Here is a 21477-nt window from a genome sequence, read left to right as displayed (position 1 = left end):
GCAAAAAATATGAAAATTTTTCAACTTTTGTGAAGAGGTACCCGAAGTAGTGGATCAATATAGTTTATATTCGAGCCTTTAATATATCTGAAAGAAATATTACGAAAGTTTGAGCCAAATCGGTTATAGTGCGCACCATTTTAGCTAAATTTGAACTTTTGTGGGAAAGTTTCCCGAATGGCGTACATATATTCAAACTTGGTCTATGTTTGGACAAAATATTACGAGGTGCCAAGATTGGATTGGAACTCGTAAAGCATATATTTGTTATCAGCATACCATCCTAAGTCGATTTAAAGATGTCTGTCAACAATATTTAAGATAAATGAATGCAAATGTTGATAAATGATAAGATCTTTGGTATTGAAAATGGCCTATACGGTGCTAAAAACCATACGTGTTTGCTTTGGCAGCTATTGTTCTTCTGCTGCGATAGATGGGAGATGGTCTCCGATTACGGCATTCACACTGTACCATTGTAAAGCCTGCGCAAATGTATCAGTCTGAATGCTATTCAGGCCTGCCCAATAGGCCAATCATTTTTTGAGTTACTGACAAAAATCGGTAAAATTAAAACGCAAAATTATGAATTAAAAGTTCAAGTAAAAGTTGACACCACTTGTTGCTATCGGTATAACTTTACGATTAGAAAATATAAACATAAGGACTTTAGAAATTAACAAACAAAGTAAAAATTAAAAAAAAAAAAATATTTTAGGTTGCAAATATAAGCGGACAAAACTAAAGCACCCGCCAATTCGAGGTACAACAAAAAGTATTGAAATCAATATTTCGTTGTGTATCCTTTATTCTGGATGACACAAGCACATCTTTTAGGCATAGAGGATATAAAATTATTAATTATTGCAGGCGATATCGCTTCCCTGGCTACCTTTTCAGCTTCAAATAAATATTATTTAGTTTTGCAATTTTTTCGGTTGAGTTTTGAGGTTACGATCTCCCACAAGTCCCAATCGAGAGCTAAGATGAGGGGATTGGAATCACTCCTTAACCACATTCGATACATGATTTGGCTCATTATTTTCCTAGAAGGTCCTCTAAGTGGCATCTCTTCTTCAGCATAACGCAATATCACGCTTTTAATACATTACGATACTTGAAACAATCCATACTTCCATTAATTTTATGAATTGGTCCAATCCCTTGCCCTGAGAAAAAATCCCAGACTATAATATTCCTTCCCCATGTGACCACAGGGTCTTTGCAATATTTGGGATTTAACCGTTGCCCATTTGGTCCGCGCCTTTTGCCATCTGAATACTTTAAATTAAACATAGATTCATAGGAAAACAGTACAATCCTCCATTTTTGACAGACCAGTTCAAATGGGTCCTGGCGAATTCCAGTCTGGCTTCTTAATTTTTTGTCGATATGAAAGGTTTTTTTGCTGGTCGTCGATTGAATAAGCCGGATTCTACCTTTCTTCTGTGAATCGTTATTTTGCTAATTTTTAAATCTAAGCGGTTTTGTATTTGACCAGAAGTTGCTGTAGCATCATTTTTGGATGAACATGAACAATATCTGCTAATGTTTTACAGCGGTGCCTTCCGATCTTCGGTATTTTGAGTATTTAAGCCACATGCTCCTACAAAATTAGCTGTAATTTAGTACTTAGGGTTCCTAGTGCTCACAAACCACTTCCACCAAAAGTTGTGGACCTTAGTCCACGTTTGGGTATAGCCCCCATATAATGGTACCTCCCGATTTTCAGTATTTTGAGGATTTAAGCTAAATTTTCCGAAAATCAATTATTTCGCCTCCAATTAATTATTTAGTATTCCCTATGCCTAAATAATGTGTTTGTATTATCCAGAATAGATGATTCGCAACGAAATATTGATTTCAATAGTTTTGGTTGTACCCATGGTAGAATGATAAAAGGTAGTCGCATCTGTCAAATTTGGGTTAATACAACCCTGTATGTCTGTTGTGACGACGAAAGTCGTTACACTTGTTTTCGTCCCCACCATTGATGTTATATTTTGTTTTGTTGTTAATATACATACGTTGGATTATATTTTTTGACAATAAATTAATGAATTTCTCCTTTTAACAGTCCTCGTATAGTTTCACTGTTAACCGTTAGGTTCATTGACCGATCGGGTCAAGGCCACGTGTTGGCGAACTTCTTGAGTTGGTAACAGGTGAACCTATCACCAAGATTATCCCTACCCTTAAATGAATTTATGAATTTATTAGAGGTAATAGGTACCACCAGTTTTTCCTATAAAAGGGCAGGAGGAATTACAAGGGGGATCAGTCGGTGAACAAGTGTCGAAGTGTACAGTGCGCGAATATATCCCGAGTGTCCAGTCGAAGTAAAACCAGGTGAGTCAGAGTGGTGATTTATTCTTTTTACAGTCGTGCCAATCTGAGTAGTGTCCGTAACTCTCGGATTCCTCTCGTGTCAACCTGAGTAGTGTCCGTAACTCTCGGGCTTCCTTCGTGCTAATCTGAGTAGTGTCCGTAACTCTCGGATCCCCCTCGTGTCAACCTGAGTAGTGTCCGTAACTCTCGGGCTTCCCTCGTGCCAACCTGAGTAGTGTCCGTAACTCTCGGGCTTCCCTCGTGCCAATCTGAGTAGTGTCCGTAACTCTCGGATTCCCCTCGTGTCAACTTGAGTAGTGTCCGTAACTCTCGGGCTTCCCCCGTGCCAATCTGAGTAGTGTCCGTAACTCTCGGGCTTCCCTCGTGACAATCTGAGTAGTGTCCGTAACTCTCGGATTCCCCTCGTGTCAACCTGAGTAGTGTCCGTAACTCTCGGGCTTCCCTCGTGCCAATCTGAGTAGTGTCCGTAACTCTCGGATTCCCCTCGAGTCAACCTGAGTAGTGTCCGTAACTCTCGGGCTTCCCTCGTGCCAATCTGAGTAGTGTCCGTAACTCTCGGGCTTCCCTCGTGCCAATCTGAGTAGCGTCCGTAACTCTCGGATTCCCCTCGTGTCAACCTGGGTAGTGTCCGTAACTCTCGCGCTTCCCTCGTGCCAATCTGAGTAGTGTTCGTAACTCTCGGGTTCCCCTTCGTAAACCCTCGTCTGACCTTAGGATCGGCAGTGGATCTCCAGCAAATCCCAACCCCATATTAACCACCGGACCGGGTCTCCGGCAGGCCATATCTCCGAAACAGAAGGGAGTACTTATCCAGGTCTCCATCAGGGCCAGCAAAGTTAACGTCTTGGCAAGGAGTACTCATTCTTCGGCGAGCATCCCATCGTATCCATCCAGGGCTACGTTATACAGTCTACTGGAGTACTTATCCAGGTCTCCCACAGCGGCAGGGAACGACGAGAAAGAGTATCTATTCAGGGCTACGTGGAACAATCTACCGGAGTACTTATCCAGGTCTCCCACAACGGCAGAGAACGACGAGAAGACCATCAGCTGGGCGTACTTATCTAGGTCGCTCCGATAGTGCTGACTTGGAAGACGTAGCCGACATATATTTATTCAACAATATATATACGATCAAAAATCCGCCAATCAATCTTAAACAATAAAGCCACAAATTGGTTAAAACCCAAACAAACCGTGTTTTCTCTCTCTCGGTCACTTTTATAAATTTCTGTGACAGACTCTGGCCCTCCGAAAGCAATCAAAGGGAACTTGTGTCGTTACACTGTACGGGAGCATGTCATAACAAAAAAAACAAGTTTGTTTAGTTTTTGAAATGCATAGATATTTTCTGTGAACAATCAAATCAATTCATTTTTGTATTATTGCTGGCAGATATATTAGCGCCGAATCTTTCAGTCGATTAATCAACATTTCTAACCAAAGGAAACCTCTAAATATTTCCGCGGACACCGAAGTAATAGGGTGAAGGGACATAAATTGATAGATGATGATTCTTTGTGGCTCAGAATAAAAAAATCTTATTTTTTAGTTGTTTTGTTTTATTTTTATTAATTAATAAAAATGTTTCAAAACATAAAATCACTTTCTTTGTTGTGCGAAATCAGTTCATCCAGTCCTTTCAACAATTATTCTTTGTGTAAGCAGTACCACGTAAGTCCTTGATTAAAACAACAGAACAGTCGCAAACCGCACGGAACTTCTCTTTATTGATTCAATTTGACAATGAACGTACTTCACAATAAATACATTGAAAAAAATTTTAATCAGCTGTTAGCACGGGGTTTCCTTTTATCATTCTACCATGGTTGTACCTCAAATCGGGGAGTGCTTTAGTTTTGTCTGCTATATTTCCGGCCTAAAGTGTTTGTTTAATTTTAGCTTTTGTTTATTAAGTTTTGAATTACTTATTTTTGTGTTTTCCAACAATAAAGATATAAATAAATAAATAACAAGTAAAAAAGTATTAAGTTCGGCCGGGCCGAACTTTTCATACCCTCCACCATAAAATATTCATTCCTGTCCCCAACTTTAAGTGAGTACGTTAAAATGTCAGATAATGTACATAAAATGCTTCATTCGGGAGGTCCTTTTTTATGGTGCCTATATCTAACTGTTGACAATTTTTGGTGGGCTAGAAATTGGAAGGTACTGTTATATAGGGGTTATAATAAAACATGGGCCTATGTTGACAGTTTTTGATGGGAGCCTTTAATGTCAAATAGGTCCTAATTCGGTTAAAAAATTTAGCTAGAATCCCCAAAATATCGAAAATCGGTGCATAACGTGGGAACTTCAAATGTCATTAACAGCTAGTTCGGAGGTATCTGGGCTATACGAAAATATGAACTTAAATGAACAAATTACAGAAAGTTCGTCCAAAAAATAAAGCTAAGGCTATACAAAAACATGGACCTACGTTCTGTTAAACATTTTAACATTTTAAGTACCGAAAATCGGGAAGTATCGTTATATTGGGGCTATGTTGAAAATTGTTGATGCAGATGTGTGGTGACCACTACAACCTTTAAATGTCAAATTACAGTTAGTTCTGTTACAAATTGTAGCTAAAATTGCCAAATTACTGAAAATTGGGAGGTACCGTTACATGGAAGCTATATCCGAACATTATCGTTATATGGAGGCTATACCAAAACGTCCACAACTTTTGCTATATAAGTTTAGTTACACTTAAGAACCCTTAATGTCAAATTATAGCTATATCGGTCTGAAAATGTAGATAAAAACGTCAAAATGCCCTAAATCGGGGGTACCGTTATATGGGGGCTATACCAAAACGTGGACCTAGGTCCACAACTTTTGTTATGTAAGTATAGTTACACTTAAGAACACTAAATGTCAAATTATAGCTATATCGGTCTGAAAATGTAGCTAAAAACGTCAAAATACCGTAAATCGGGGAGTACCGTTATATGGGGGCTATACCAAAACGTGGACCTATGTCCACAAGTTTTGTCACATAAGTTTGTTGATATTTAAGAACTTTAAATGTCAAATTATAGCTTCATCGGTCTGAAAATGTAGCTAAAAACGTCAAAATACCGTAAATCGGGGGGTACCGTTATATGGGGGCTATACCAAAACGTGGACCTATGTCCACAACTTTTGTTATATAAGTTTAATGACACTTAAGAACCCTAAATGTCAAAATATAGCTAAGTCGGTCTGAAAATGCAGCAAAAACCGTCAAAATACCGTAAATCGGGGGGTACCGTTATATGGGGGCTATACCAAAACGTGGACCTATGTCCACAACTTTTGTTATATAAGTTTATTGACATTTAAGAACCCTAAATGTCAAATTATAGCTGCATCGGTCTGAAAATGTAGCTAAAAACGTCAAAATACCGCAAATCGGGGGGGTACCGTTATATGGGGGCTATACCAAAACATGGACCTATGTCCACAACTTCTAATGTATAACTTTATTAACACCTAATAACCCTAAATGTCAAATTATAAATACATCGGTCTGATAATGTAGCTAAAAACGTCAAAATACCGTATATCGAAGGGGACCGTTATATGGGGGCTATACCAAAACGTGGACCTATGTCCACAACTTTTGTTATATAAGTTTATTGATACTTAAGAACCCTAAATGTCAAATTATAGCTAAATTGGTCTGAAAATGTAGCTAGAAACGTCAAAATACCGTAAATCGGGGGGTACCGTTATATGGGGGCTATACCAAAACGTGGACCGATATAGCCCATCATCGAACTTGACCTGCCTGCAAACAAAATACACATTTTCCCAAAATTTCAGCGTCCTATCTCCATTTTTGTGGATGCTAGAGTGATTACCACAGACGGACGGACGGACGTGCTCAGATCGACTTAGAATTTTACCCTGATCAAGAATATATATACTTTATAGGGTCGCAAATGAGTATTTCAATGCGTTACAAACGGAAAAACAAACTTAATATACCCTCCATACTATGGTGGAGGGTATAAAAAGAAAAATTAAAAAATAAATTTATCACTTTGTTTTCTTAAAAAGATTATCATTTAAAAAAAATGTACTGAGGGGGTGCTCTAGTTTTGGCCGACACTGTATATGTGTTACAAACGAAATGACAACTTTAAAAATACTGAAATACACACAGGCCAGATCAGTTGGTGTTATGGCGTGTGAAAATATGTTGTAGATGCGTTTCCCACAGATGTTTGTTTCTTTCTTGTTATGACAAAAATATAAAAAGTGTTTTTATCTAATCCTGAAAAGTCCTTACTCTTTGTTAATATTTGCTTTCTTTCGACCTTCTAGTGTGAATCAGATAACTTTTTCAGACACAAGTACATACATATGTATGCATCCTAGTACTTACATACAATGACGATAAACGTTTAAAATCTTTGTGATATTTTAATTGAAGCCTTGTAAATGTAAAATAATTACATATCATGTTTTATAAGCATCTTTTAAAATGCTTATCGATGGCATGACAGACCACAACAAGTCAATAACGTTCTTACGATGTAAACTAGAGGATAATAAGCCGCTTAGGTTGTAATTAAATCATTAAGAAGCAAAAAAGAGGAAGAACCTTTCAAACTAAGGAACTGAAACTATTCAAAATATAAGCAAAAAACCAATGATACTCGTATATCAAAACGCGTCGATAAAAAAATATACATACATATGTACATGTCTATATGTATGTAGATATGTGTTGATACAATGTATTTAAATATAGCGTTAAAAATAAATCCAACAGAAGCAAATTAACCTAAATATAAATCAATTAAAAGTATTAAGACACACACACTTAGATGCAGGATACACGGAAACACACAAATGAACGGAAAAATAGAGAAAGAAGAATTACGGTAATGTTTAATTTAGGTTTTATTACTTTAGTAGCACAGCTGCTGGGTAGAGTTGACAACAGTAGTTGATGTAATGTTGTTGTTGTTTTGTTCTTCTTCTTATTATTACTGTCACACAGTGGTGATGTTGAATGTTGACTTTGTTGTGGCAACTTTGTTGTTTTTGTTTTGATTTTTATATCCTATTTAGGTTTTCATTATTGTTGTTCCTTTGCTCGTTCCTTCCTTCGTTCGTTTTTTTTTTTGTTATTTGATGGGGGTTTGTATGAATGTTGTTTTATTTTTGCTCTATTTTACTGTTGTAAATACAACACTCTCAAGCACTTTTATTCACTCTTTATGCTAAAACTCTCAGGCATTCACATATACCAAAACACACTCTCTATTTCCGGTTTTTATTAAGAGAATTACGAATGTCTTTTTTCCTTTGTATCACGAAAGCTCTGACAACTTATTTTGATGGTGGAATTAAATGACTGCAAAAAGCAAATGGAGTATGGGATTTTATGTATGAGAAAAAAAATACAGAAATATTGAAAATAAAATGGAGTAAAAACAGGCTCCATCATTATTACCTGTAAGGCTCTACTTCCTACTTATGTAAACAAAATGATGCCAACTAGGCGAAACATACAACAATGTTTCATGAGTCATTCTTAAAGCAACTAATGTATTAAATATGGACAAAATTATGCAACAATTTTGTTAGGCTTCATGCAGAACCGTTAAAGGATATATATATGTAATAAGGAGTATACCTGATCTGATTAGCACAACTTAGGTTAGCAAACTATATCCACTTATTGTAACCTCAGCTTAAAAAATGGTGCGTGTAACACTGAAGACAATGGCCAATAAAAACGCTATGAAAATTGGGGCGACATATTCGACCTGTTCGTCGATTAAAAGGCGGGTCCTCCGAGGACTGTTTTTCTACAGAAAAATATTCCTCATGTCCTCTGAGGACTGTTTTTCCATAGAAAAATATTCCTCAGTTTTGCTGAGGACTGTTTTTCTATAGCAAAATGTTCCTCAATTCCTCTGAGGACTGTTTTTCTATAGAAAAATTTCCTCAGGTCCTCTGAGGACTGTTCCTCAGATCCTCTGAGGACTGGTTTTCTATAAAAAAATATTTATCAGGTCCTCTGAGGACTGGTTTTCTATAGAAAAATATTCCTCATTTCTCCTGTTTTTCTATCGAAAAATATTCCTCAAATCCTCTGAGGGCTGTTTTTCTATAGAAAAATATTCCTCAGGTCCTCTGAGGACTGTTTTTCTATAGAAAAATATTCCTCAGGTCCTCTGAGGACTGTTTTTCTATAGAAAAATATTCCTCACGTCCTCTGAGGACTGTTTTTCTATAGAAAAATATTCCTCAGGTCCTCTGAGGACTGTTTTTCTATAGAAAAATATTCCTCAGGTCCTCTGAGGACTGTTTTTCTATAGAAAAATATTCCTCAGGTCCTCTGAGGACTGTTTTTCTATAGAAAAATGTTCCTCAGGTCCTCTGAGGACTGTTTTTCTATAGAAAAATGTTCCTCAGGTCCTCTGAGGACTGTTTTTCTATAGAAAAATATTCCTCAGGTCCTCTGAGGACTGTTTTTCTATAGAAAAATATTCCTCAGGTCCTCTGAGGACTGTTTTTCTATAGAAAAATATTCCTCAGGTCCTCTGAGGACTGTTTTTCTATAGAAAAATATTCCTCAGGTCCTCTGAGGACTGTTTTTCTATAGAAAAATATTCCTCAGGTCCTCTGAGGACTGTTTTTCTATAGAAAAATATTCCTCAGGTCCTCTGAGGACTGTTTTTCTATAGAAAAATATTCCTCAGGTCCTCTGAGGACTGTTTTTCTATAGAAAAATATTCCTCAGGTCCTCTGAGGACTGTTTTTCTATAGAAAAATATTCCTCAGGTCCTCTGAGGACTGTTTTTCTATAGAAAAATATTCCTCAGGTCCTCTGAGGACTGTTTTTCTATAGAAAAATATTCCTCAGGTCCTCTGAGGACTGTTTTTCTATAGAAAAATATTCCTCAGGTCCTCTGAGGACTGTTTTTCTATAGAAAAATATTCCTCAGGTCCTCTGAGGACTGTTTTTCTATAGAAAAATATTCCTCAGGTCCTCTGAGGACTGTTTTTCTATAGAAAAATATTCCTCAGGTCCTCTGAGGACTGTTTTTCTATAGAAAAATATTCCTCAGGTCCTCTGAGGACTGTTTTTCTATAGAAAAATATTCCTCAGGTCCTCTGAGGACTGTTTTTCTATAGAAAAATATTCCTCAGGTCCTCTGAGGACTGTTTTTCTATAGAAAAATATTCCTCAGGTCCTCTGAGGACTGTTTTTCTATAGAAAAATATTCCTCAGGTCCTCTGAGGACTGTTTTTCTATAGAAAAATATTCCTCAGGTCCTCTGAGGACTGTTTTTCTATAGAAAAATATTCCTCAGGTCCTCTGAGGACTGTTTTTCTATAGAAAAATATTCCTCAGTTCCTCTGAGGACTGTTTTTCTATAGAAAAAATATTCCTCAGGTCTTCTGAGGACTGTTTTTCTATAGAAAAATATTCCTCAGGTCCTCTGAGGACTGTTTTTCTATAGAAAAATATTCCTCAGGTCCTCTGAGGACTGTTTTTCTATAGAAAAATATTCCTCAGGTCCTCTGAGGACTGTTTTTCTATAGAAAAATATTCCTCAGGTCCTCTGAGGACTGTTTTTCTATAGAAAAATATTCCTCAGGTCCTCTGAGGACTGTTTTTCTATAGAAAAATATTCCTCAGGTCCTCTGAGGACTGTTTTTCTATAGAAAAATATTCCTCAGGTCCTCTGAGGACTGTTTTTCTATAGAAAAATATTCCTCAGGTCCTCTGAGGACTGTTTTTCTATAGAAAAATATTCCTCAGGTCCTCTGAGGACTGTTTTTCTATAGAAAAATATTCCTCAGGTCCTCTGAGGACTGTTTTTCTATAGAAAAATATTCCTCAGGTCCTCTGAGGACTGTTTTTCTATAGAAAAATATTCCTCAGGTCCTCTGAGGACTGTTTTTCTATAGAAAAATATTCCTCAGGTCCTCTGAGGACTGTTTTTCTATAGAAAAATATTCCTCAGGTCCTCTGAGGACTGTTTTTCTATAGAAAAAATATTCCTCAGGTCTTCTGAGGACTGTTTTTCTATAGAAAAATATTCCTCAGGTCCTCTGAGGACTGTTTTTCTATAGAAAAATATTCCTCAGGTCCTCTGAGGACTGTTTTTCTATAGAAAAATATTCCTCAGGTCCTCTGAGGACTGTTTTTCTATAGAAAAATATTCCTCAGGTCCTCTGAGGACTGTTTTTCTATAGAAAAATATTCCTCAGGTTTCCTGTGGACTGTTTTTCTATAGAAAAATATTCCTCAGGTTTCCTGAGGACTGTTTTTCTATAAAAAAATATTCCTCAGGTTTCCTGAGGACTATTTTTCTATAGAAAAATATTCCTCAGGTCCTCTGAGGACTGTTTTTCTATAGAAAAATATTCCTCAGGTCCTCTGAGGAGGTCTCCTGAGGACTGTTTTTCTAGAGAAAAATATTCCTCAGTTCTTATGAGGACTGTTTTCCTATAGAAAATATTCCTCAGGTCCTCTGAGGACTGTTTTTCTATAGAAAAATATTCCTCAGGTCCTCTGAGGACTGTGCGGGGTGCCTCTTCATAACACCATCTTCATTAGGAGAGGAAGACTTTACTGGTTCATCAGCACACAAAGTTGTTGTTAATGTAGAACCTTCTTGTTGTTGTTGTAACAGTATTTTATATGTTTGTATGTTCGTTTTTCTGGTTAATTTGGCTCTGGGTCTATCTCCAGTCCTAGGAATGTGGCTGCTTCGATGGGATGTAACCACAAAGCTACTAGAGTTAGTTGAAGAGGTTTGGCAGGCAGTTGAAGAGGTGTAGTGTGTATTTGCTAGGCAAATGTTTTGCACGGCGTCTTCGATCTTTGGCCTATTGGAATTTAGTCGACGGCACCATCCGAAACTTAGTTGAGCCAAAACTACTCCGTTTTGTTGTGGCAGTTGACGCTCCTAAGCCTCGATAGGTGAGGGATGTTTCGGAGGAGCGCATTCTCAGGATAGTTGTTTATGTGTGAATCCCATTTAAATCTGCTTTATAGACTGATCTAGGTGCTCTCTCTTGTAACTTTGGACCACGCATTCTAGATCATGAAGATACCTTCTGACATGCCTGGGTGGGGGTGAAACCACCATATGGTGACTCGGATGGCTCTCACGGTAACACCCAAGCAAGTACTGCAACGAGAACATGCCATTATGTTGCTGTACTGAAAGAATCTTTTTCTCCTAATGTAGATGGTCCCCTGAAGACATGAGAAGGCACCCTGTTGCAGTTGTAAGGTTGGCATGTCTGAATATTTTTCCATCGCGTTGCATTTATATTCGCGGACCACACTGGCGCCGCATAGCTTACCACATTTCGACCTATGGCGTTATACATATGTTCTCAACAAGGTTTCTTTATCTGCATGCCAAGGGCTGCCGGCAAGGGACTTGAGGACATCTCAGCTTGTCGCAGATAGCTTAGGCATGCACGGGCGACTTGAACATGCAACCGAATGTGACCCCTTGGGTAAGTTGGTGGGAATTCTGCTGCCATCGACCATGACCTTTAACTCAGTACTCACCTATGCCGTCCATGTGGTGAACGGAGTGGCCGTAGATTTAGTGGCGGATATTTGCATATTCCTCGTGTGGAAAAAGGTGACTAGATCAGTCAAATAGGAGTTCAGCCTTTCACAAATGACACCAGGGAAGGTACCTGACGTCAAGATCGTGCAATCATCCACATACTTTACGATCTCAATGGCATCTGAAGGGGGTGGAATACAGGAGAGTTAGAGATTAAACAGTTCCGGAGCTATCATCCCACCTTGGGGAACTCCCTGTTTCACTCTACGGGGCTTGGATTTCCTGAATTTCACGTAGGACTGGCATCTACACATATATTTGACTAGCCAACATTTCAAAATTGGCCGGGGGTAGTCTGCTCGGCCGTTGATTTTGTGGCTGATATTGGCTATTTCTCGTCTGGAAAAAGGTAGCAGGATCAGTCATATAGGAGTTCAGCCTTTCACAAATGACATTAGGGAAGGTACCTAATGTCAAGATCGTACAATCATCGGCATACGTTACGATATCAATGCCATCTGGAGGGGGTGGAGAGATAGTGAAAAGGTAGTAGTTAAACAGTTCGGGAGATTCGCACCACCTTAGGGAACTCCCTGCTTCACTCTACGGAGCTTGGACTTCTTGTTCCTGAATTCTACGTACGACTGGCATCAACTACTTTTGACAAGTCAAGCGCTACCATTACTTTTCTTACACACGGCTTGCTCTTGTTAAGGCCTATTTTAATATTGGCGTGCAGCGCTATTGTGGTGCTGTGCTGCTTTCGGAACCCATGTTGATGATCGGCAGCTGCATAGCTATTTCTGAAGCTGTGAAGGTCGAAATGTGTCCGTATGATTAACCTTTGCCGGCATCCTTGGCTTCAGTAGCAGGACCATCCTGCCCATTTTCCAGACTACGGGAACGAAGTTGGTGGGTAGTGACAGTTTGAGATCTTTAGTGAGATACTAGACTCTCGGCACATCCAGCTTTACCATGGAGATTCCATCAGGACCCAACACTTTGGATGATTTAACGTTCCTGATGACATTCGAAACATCATCCATTGACAATTGTGATGGTTCATCCTCGGCAGGAAGAGATCTGATGCAATGTAGTACTCTTCTCTTCGCCCTGTCAAACCCGGGGTGCTAGAAAAACTGTCGATTAAAATGAATTGTGTACCTCTTCGGATCAGTCAGCGTAACGTCGCCAAACGTGACTGAGGCCATATCTTACTTTATTCCAGGGTTCGAGAGTGAATTGTGGGCAACGGTTAAACCTACAATACTCCAATGTTGGGTCTTATCGCCGTGAGAATCCCTGCCACAATCTACACCATTTTCACATGTAATTCGAAAAATTTCAGTTGTAATTCGAAACATTTACCCCCAGTTTATGTATTTCGAAACGAAAATGTGTGCGCATGAAAGACACCCAAACTTTAGTTTTTGAAATATTATTTCATTTGCTTTTGCTTCAAAACAAAAAACAAATTTGAAAAACACACTCAAATTTGGTAGTTTTTCTTGCGCATTCGTTTTCTTATCGACATACATAAACAGACCCTTAATTTGTAATTTGAGAATTCCAATTGAATTTCGAATTATTTCATTTGTAATTTGAGAATTTCATTTGAAATTTGAATTATTTCATTTGGAATTCTCAAATTACAACTGAAATTATTCGAATTATAGTGAAAATGGTGTACATATTTGTAATTTGATTTTTTTTTTCATTTGAAATTACAAATGGAGAACTTCGATTTACAAATAGAAAAATTCAAATTACAAATAAATAAATTCGAATTACAAATGAAATAATTCGAATTACAAATGAAAAAATTCGAATTACAAATGAAATAATTCGAATTACAAATGAAAAAATTCAAATTACAAATTAAATAATTCGAATTTCAAATGCAATTCTCATATTACATTATTTCATTTGTTCCAAATTCAATTGGAATTCTCAAATTACAAGTGAAATGTTTCGAATTTCAAATGAAATAATCAAATTACAACTGAAATTCTTCGAATTACATGTGAAAATGGTGTAGTGGTTATGAATCCCACACCCAGCACATCAGGAAAGATCTTCATGATCTAGAGAGAGAGAGCTGAAGAAGAGAGCGTTCGCAGCAGAAGACCGCTAGCTGTCAAGAAAAACACGAGTAGTTTCAGCCCAATTAAGATTTGGACGATGCAGCCGCCAAATTCGTATTGGGCCCTAAGTGATACCAAACACACGACCCACATGTGGCTTGGGACCGCACGACACGATGCATTTGTTTAACTGCCCCGCCAAACCTCTCACCTGTCACCCCATTCTTTATAGACGCATCCGGCCCATGTTGCAGAATAGTTGAATCCGGAAACCGAGGAACCGGAAGCATATAACTGAATAGATAGACGAACGGACATATTTGTTTATTGCTACAACATCAATAAATCAATAAAATCTTCCAAAAGTATCCTAAAGTTAAGTATGGTACCTATCAGGGATGTACACAGGGTAGTTTTTAGGCCCTCACTGTTAACAATTATTAAAACTTTTCTCACAATGTTTACAAAGTGGTATATATTATGAAAATATATTAAAAATCAGTCAAGGTAATATTTTTAAGGTGGCTTAAGATAAAATAAAAAAAAATCAATATAATTTTTCTTTACTGATTAAAAAAGGTAAATGTTACAATGTAAATTTGGTCAAATGTTATAAGACAAAGTCAGAGCTTCCACAGACAGTAGCACTGCACACAAAACAAAAACACCATACACGCGAACACACACACATTCACACTTGTGACAAATTCTTTTTTGGTTGTCCACAGCGCAAAGCATAAAAAAGCAGCACTGTGAACCACTGAACTAATTTTTGTTTCACTTCATTGATTTTGCAACAAGAAAAACAATCTCACATAAATATCAAATAATTTTCTGACACTTTTCTTTCTCACAGAACAGAAAATAATCTTTTTTTATTTGCAATAACAAACAAATTAATAAATTACAAAATTGATTTAAAATAATTTCTTTTTTTTTCTTCGCATGCAAAATTTTATGATTTCTTTTCACACAGACTTTTCGGGTCAGCATTCGTATTTTCTTTTTCTATAGTATAAACCCGTTTTTTTCTTTGATATACTCGGTATAATATGTCGTTAGCTTAATTATTCAATGCACTATATTTTTCATTTAAACTAAAATGCCTTATTTTTCAAAACGCACATTTATTCAAAATAAATTTTGATTTAATTTTTCGCTTGTCGATTCGATTCACCACAAACTAGTTTATGTGTATGCTGCTGCTCTTATTATTATCATCAGCATTATATGTTATGATGTGTGAAATATTCTTTCTTTTTTGCTTTACTTTTCAAGTTCACGACGCCCGTATGCTCATCCAGCGTTTGGCTCTATTCAGTATTTTTCACGTTCGGTGCTTAGACGACACTAAAAGGGAAATTTTTCTACATCGACAGTTATACCCCGCATCATAATAAGTATGCTAAAGAGAATTGGGAGAACGGCCAACGGAATGTGACGACCACTTTGTAAGAAGGCAGGTGGTTGTTTAGAAAAGCAAAAAAGCTTTATTGTTAAAAAAGCTCTGAGGCTCGATACGACAACAATGTTGGTTCTAACGGTTTTGCTATGTTTGAAAATAAGTTGCACCAACACATTTTCTAAAATATCTTCGATTGGACTCCATACAAAAATCTTATAATTATACCCTCAGCATTTACGCTAACGAGGGTGTATACACTTTCATACGGGCAAAATGTTACTCATTGAAATAATGGTTAATGGGGTATGTTTGGACAAAATCCGTTTCAGACAATTTGGAGTCGATTTAGCCATGTTCGTTCGTCTGTTTGTCTGGCTGGATGGTGCGCACGATAACTCTAGAACCGATTTGGTCCAAAATTTTGCTTTCGTAATATTATGTCCAAACATAGTTTAAGTTCGAAGATGGGTTATATCGGTCCACTCCTTCCGGTACCTCCCCCCCAAAAGTTCGAAAATGTTCGGACAATTTGTGCGCACCACAACTCTTGAAGGGAGTAACCGATTTGGTCCATACATTGCACAACGTGAAATTTCTATCAGACTTAGATGAGGTTCTAGTATGGACGTAATCGGTCCACTCCTTCGGGTACCTTCCACACAAAGTTTCGGAAAAGTTCTGTTTAGGACCAGCTCTTGAATCGCTCTGATTTTTATTGTAACAACTTGTATTCACTGCCACCTATACGACGGTATAAGTTGCATCAGGGGCAAGTCCATACTTCCTGAGAAAATAACCTGAAAGTTGCAAAAAAAAACCCTATGGCACTGTGTGTAGTGGTTGGAGCGCAAGATAATTCTTGAACGCATCTGCCGATTCTGCCCAACATTTGGCCTTGGTAATATTTTGTCCAAGCTTAGTTTAAGTTCGAAGATAAGCCATATCGGTCCACTCCTTCAGGTACCTCTCCCACAAAAGCTCAAAAATGTTCGGAAAAATTGTGCGCATGATAAATCTTGATGGGAGTGACCAATTTGGTCCATACTTTACACATCCTAATATATCTACCAGATATAGATCAGGTTCTAATATGGACTATATTTGTCCACTCCTTCTGGTACCTATCACACAAAATTTCGGATGAGTTCACTTTAAGACCTGCTCTCGAATCACTTTGTTTTTTGTTGAAGCAACATACATTCGCTGTCTCAATTACGACAGTAAACGTTTTCTTCAGGGGCAAGTCCATACTTCTTGAGAAAACAGCCCGACATTTGTAAAAAAACACCTGTGGCACCATATGTATTGGCTGGAGGGCTCGAATCGAATACTGCGTTGGTTCACACTTTGGATATTGTAATATTTCTTCTAATATTAGATGAAATTCGAAGGTGGTGCTCATAGGTCCACTCCTTTCAGTACCTCCCCCACAAAAGTTCGAAACTATTCGCTAAAATGGTACGCGCAATTTCTCATAGACGTAGCAACCGATTTGGTCCAAACGTTGGATCTAAATATTGTCAAAACTTAGTTTATGTTCAAATTTGGGCCCTATCTGTCCAATCCTTGTGGTACCACACACACAAATGTTCAACATTTTTGTGTGGTTAAGGGTCTGTTCGAGGATCCTTTGGACATTTTTACCGAAGGTTTTCCTAGTGGCCTGTTTACTGCGATACTATGTCTTTCGTAGAATAGTGAGATTTAATCCTATCCATACTTGGTCGGTTCCCCCCCTAAATACCTAAGTATTTTTTGGGAAAAATGTATTTTAATCCACACAGGCTGATGGTATATCTCCGTCGGCAAAGCCGACTGATACTTTTTTATACCCTCCACCATACACGCAGAGAAAAAAATATGTTTGATCCAACAATATTCCAAGAGCAAAATATGTATTGTTAACATATTGTTGGATTCCTCATGTAGTATTGTAAATCCAAAAATAGTTTGTGTCAACTGAACAATATTTCTCTCTTTTCTTCGAAAATTTGTTTCTCTTCTCTCGCTATTCGATTCCGTGTTGAAAAAACAATTTTGGTGAGTTGTGGTGTGTTTGTATGACATGCTGCCTTTACCTTTGTTTTTGTGTGTATGTACTTGTGAGACTCTTGTTTTTATTTGTTTCTGTTTTGTTTCATTCTTCTTTCCTTTTCATGTTTTTGTTATGGTGTTTAATTATTCTTTATGTTGTGGTGGGTTCTTGTGGCTTTTTGTTTGTCTTTGTTGTCAGCCAATGCAGCAAACCATGTATTGTGTTCATCAATGATTGCAATATTATACGCGACATTTATATCCAAGTTATGCGAAATGTGTATATGAGAAGTATATGCACTCAAATCAAAAATTTCTGGGCTGGTTTTCTGTATTGACAATACTTTTTGTAAACAAAATTAGATTATGGCCCGTTATTACATCCTTTCTGTAGTTAAATATTGGCCGGTATCGGTCAGATAACCCTTTTTTATTCTTACATGTTTACTTTAAGAATAAGTGTCAGATAAATTAAAAGGAACTTTGTGTTCCTTTTAAAATTTAAACTGCGCCCGAGAGTATGCTGCACCAGGAGCAAGAAAAACTTGTCAGCAAATTCAAATCAACCAATCAGGTTTGAGAAAACTTGAGGTATACAGATTTTTTTGCTTGATATTGCCATATTTTTACAAAATATAATATTTAGTTTAAATGGAAGATGTAATAACAAATCCCTTGTAATGCGAACTTTATTCCTTACTTTTCTTAAAGTAAGGTATAACAAAAATGGACTTTAAAGACAACATGTAAAAACGGGCCTATGATAGTTCCTACAATCGGTATTGTTAACGATTTTAACAATATTGCGGAAATTCGAAAGTTGTTTTTGTTTTCTATGTTTGGAACAAAAAATGGTATTTTTGGATTTGGATTACAATGTTTGAACAAAACAAATACATTTTTGGAACCAAAACATATATTTTTGTTCCAACAAAAGCGAAAAATATTTTTTCTCTGCGTGTAGGATGGGGGTATATTAAGTTTGTCACTACGTTTGTAACTACTCGAAATAATCATTGTAGACCCCACAAACTATATATATTCTTGATCAGCGTGCAATTCTACATCGATGTAGCCATGTCCGTCCGTCTGTCCGTCTGTGGAAATCACTCTAGCGTCCGAACGGATTGACGTAGGTGGATGAAATTTTGGGAAAATCTATTATTTGTACGTAGAACTTTTGGTATTGAAAGCGGGCTATGTAGGTCAACGCTTTCGTATAGCCCCCATACAAAATGACTCGTGACGCGTCGTCGTTTTAAGGAATTTTTAAGACATTTGTCCCATTTTACCACCGAATTAGTTGTAATTTAGTATTTTGTGTCTCCAGAGGCCAAAAAACATTCCTACTAAAGTTGGTTTATATAGGTCCACGTTTTGGTATAGCCCCCATATAACGCCCCATATAAAGTACGCGTCACTTTTAATATATTTTGAATGTATAAGTCCCATTTGACAACAGAATCAGTTGCAACTTTGTATTTTGTGTTTCCAGAGGCGTAGAAACATTTCTACTATAAAATGTTTATATAGGTCCACGTTTTGATATAGCCCCCATTGGACGATATCTCCCGATTTTCGGTATTTTGAAGGTTTTGGCCTCATTATCACACCGAGATGGCTGAAATTTGGTATGTAGTCTTCGTTGGGGGTATAAAACTTCCCCCCAGAAATTTGTAGGTAGAGTCCGCGCGCCATCATATAGCCCCCATAGAACGGTAAAGTCCAATTTACATATGCACATTAAATGATTCCGTTTTACGAAATCCTAGAAACAAATGAAGTGTATTTTTTTGGAAAATGTTGTCCTTTGGAATTTGAATGTCCTTTCAAAGGTCAACAGGAGGAGACAACGAAAAGTCTTAATTTTTTTCAAAATTGTCGAAGCATTTACATATATCAAAATTATTTGAAAAAATTTTATTACGATTTTTCAAACGAGTGCAAAGGACTTTTCCAAATTGTTCTTGTTATTTATAGTAAGTTTACATTTACGAAATCCACTCGATTTCAACTGCCAATTCCATTACTTAAACGTCAAATGAAATCCAATGGATTTCAGATGAGTTTTCATTTGACGTATACCCAAAGGAATTGACAGTTGAAATCGAGTGGATTTCGTAAATGTAAACCAAGCATTAGTGTAAAAAATGCTGAGATTTATTTACTAATTTTATTCTTCCATATACCGACAACAAAAAAACAATTTTTACATTTTAAACAAAAAGACAAGAGGAAGTCTTTCATTTTGTTGGTTTACGATAGGCAATGTAGCTATGAGTAATTACTCGCAAATGTATGCTCAATAACTCGATAATTTTACTCGATATCGATTATTGTATTCAAGATCACTTTGGGTGATTTCGCGTTTCAGAAGACATCTCCAAGCTCGCTCATCGTATTGTGGTGGTACCACCTAGCTTGGAAGGGCTCTTCTTGCTCGGACTGTCCGTTAAATCAACACGTGCTCCTCTTCTGATCTGTCACTTTCACGCCGTTAAAAGTAACAGCGTTCTATCATCCTTCTTTCGCGGATTCGAGAGTAATTTAACCGTTGCCCATAATTTACTTAATCCTGCACCAATGTTACATTGCTTCAGGTGGTCTAGCCATTTGTTCCGCTAATGTTCGCCTACTAGCCTGTTGGCTTCAAGTTCTCTAACTCTTGGGTCTACAGGGTTCTTACGAAGAAGTTCATCACTCTCATTCTCTGCTGAGAATTTTTGTCTGGTGTAGTGGTGCTGTCCCGGAAAATTCTCTCAGCTACATGAGGGTCTGAAGGAATCGGCAATTCTCTGAAGCAGTGATTGGTAAATTCTCTGAACCCTTGCCAATCTGCTTTTCCATGATCCAGAATATTACGGCGGAAAAACAGTCCTCAGAGGACCTGAAGAATATTCTATAGAAAAGCGGTCCTCAGAGGAACTGAGGAATATTTTTCTATAGAAAAACAGTCCTCAGAGGAACTGAGGAATATTTTTCTATAGAAAAACAGTCCTCAGAGGAACTGAGGAATATTTTTCTATAGAAAAACAGTCCTCAGAGGAACTGAGGAATATTTTTCTATAGAAAAACAGTCCTCAGAGGAACTGAGGAATATTTTTCTATAGAAAAACAGTCCTCAGAGGAACTGAGGAATATTTTTCTATAGAAAAACAGTCCTCAGAGGAACTGAGGAATATTTTTCTATAGAAAAACAGTCCTCAGAGGAACTGAGGAATATTTTTCTATAGAAAAACAGTCCTCAGAGGAACTGAGGAATATTTTTCTATAGAAAAACAGTCCTCAGAGGAACTGAGGAATATTTTTCTATAGAAAAACAGTCCTCAGAGGAACTGAGGAATATTTTTCTATAGAAAAACAGTCCTCAGAGGAACTGAGGAATATTTTTCTATAGAAAAACAGTCCTCAGAGGAACTGAGGAATATTTTTCTATAGAAAAACAGTCCTCAGAGGAACTGAGGAATATTTTTCTATAGAAAAACAGTCCTCAGAGGAACTGAGGAATATTTTTCTATAGAAAAACAGTCCTCAGAGGAACTGAGGAATATTTTTCTATAGAAAAACAGTCCTCAGAGGAACTGAGGAATATTTTTCTATAGAAAAACAGTCCTCAGAGGAACTGAGGAATATTTTTCTATAGAAAAAGAGTCCTCAGAGGAACTGAGGAATATTTTTCTATAGAAAAACAGTCCTTAGAGGAACTGAGGAATATTTTTCTATAGAAAAACAGTCCTCAGAGGAACTGAGGAATATTTTTCTATAGATAAACAGTCCTCAGAGGAACTGAGGAATATCTTTCTATAGAAAAACAGTCCTCAGAGGAACTGAGGAATATTTTTCTATAGAAAAACAGTCCTCAGAGGAACTGAGGAATATCTTTCTATAGAAAAACAGTCCTCAGAGGAACTGAGGAATATCTTTCTATAGAAAAACAGTCCTCAGAGGAACTGAGGAATATCTTTCTATAGAAAAACAGTCCTCAGAGGAACTGAGGAATATCTTTCTATAGAAAAACAGTCCTCAGAGGAACTGAGGAATATCTTTCTATAGAAAA

General features: G+C 37.3%; 1 protein-coding gene across 29 annotated transcripts in view; it reads right to left on the bottom strand.

The window, feature by feature from the left end:
• The window catches only part of qvr (glycosylphosphatidylinositol-anchored protein quiver), a 62679-nt gene extending 47259 nt beyond the window's left edge, over positions 1-15420 (bottom strand). For 7 of the 29 annotated variants that reach the window (XM_073990330.1, XM_073990336.1, XM_073990331.1 and 4 more), the window contains exons 1-2: positions 15107-15334; positions 7253-7522 (exon numbers count right to left, since the gene is read on the bottom strand). The gene's annotated coding sequence lies outside the window, so the exon portion shown is untranslated. Of the gene's footprint in view, positions 1-7163; positions 7703-14889 lie in introns of all 29 variants that reach the window. The other 22 variants (XM_073990340.1, XM_073990354.1, XM_073990329.1 and 19 more) reach the window with 16 other exon arrangements.
• Between the last annotated feature and the right edge of the window lie 6057 nt (positions 15421-21477).

The sequence above is a fragment of the Musca autumnalis genome, unplaced genomic scaffold (assembly GCF_047663935.1).
Source record: "Musca autumnalis isolate F117 unplaced genomic scaffold, ASM4766393v1 scaffold_5, whole genome shotgun sequence".
NCBI classification, from domain to species: domain Eukaryota; kingdom Metazoa; phylum Arthropoda; class Insecta; order Diptera; family Muscidae; genus Musca; species Musca autumnalis.
Note: the sequence above shows the minus strand (reverse complement) of the source record. Positions and strands in the feature narration are given on the sequence as shown.